The sequence below is a fragment of the Sinocyclocheilus rhinocerous genome, unplaced genomic scaffold (genome assembly GCF_001515625.1).
Source record: "Sinocyclocheilus rhinocerous isolate Xijiao unplaced genomic scaffold, SAMN03320098_v1.1 C36025662, whole genome shotgun sequence".
Taxonomy (NCBI): Eukaryota; Metazoa; Chordata; class Actinopteri; order Cypriniformes; family Cyprinidae; genus Sinocyclocheilus; species Sinocyclocheilus rhinocerous.
In genome coordinates, this window is record NW_015770935.1 from 1 (window position 1) to 659 (window position 659).

At 32.6% G+C, this 659-nt stretch overlaps 1 long non-coding RNA gene across 1 annotated transcript; it reads right to left on the reverse strand.

Annotated features, from left to right (window-relative positions):
- Nucleotides 1–450, reverse strand: LOC107735391 (uncharacterized). The gene is made up of 3 exons (XR_001639393.1): nt 385–450; nt 228–295; nt 1–65 (listed from the first exon to the last, which is right to left on the reverse strand). It is a non-coding gene; the product is annotated as an uncharacterized LOC107735391 (long non-coding RNA).
- Between the last annotated feature and the right edge of the window lie 209 nt (nt 451–659).

Below are 659 nucleotides of genomic sequence, written 5' to 3' on the forward strand. Positions count from 1 at the left end.
GACCAAACATGGTTTCAGGCCTCAGAGTCGCAGCCACCAGAAAAACATTCTTGCCTTTAAGGCCACTGTAAACAGTTAGAAAACAAAAACCTTCTTTAAACAGAGTTCAAACAAAATGACTTACAAATACCATGTTTTTGGTACCATGGTCATAGCATGACATTTTTTAGAGTACCATGATACACGAAGATGACAATTATTCAATATCATATTATTATGAATCGTACCTCAATTTTGCTGGGTAAGGCTCCACAATCTTCATCTTAATCAGGGTGTACTCTTGAGGCCCAACTCCCTGCGACACAGAACATTACTAAATATACAAAACACAACCATCTTATTTTACAGCATAAAAGGAATTTCTTAATTAAAAGCAGTGCCCACCTCTCCTGTCTGTCTGTCATGGTCCATGCAGGGCTGCCCATCTTTGGGAGAGTAAATGGTGTACCTGTAAGAGCAAGAAAGGTTTCATTTTAAAACTAAACGTTTTAGAATTTAAAAATAATAAATGTGATTAAAAAAGTTACAATTATTAAATAAACAAAACAAAACTAAGTTAATAGATAAAGTTAAACATTTATATTTTATGAATATGTTTAAGTAGATATGTCTGAGAAGTGTAAACTACTTAAAAAAAGAATAAAAAAGTAAGGTTTTAA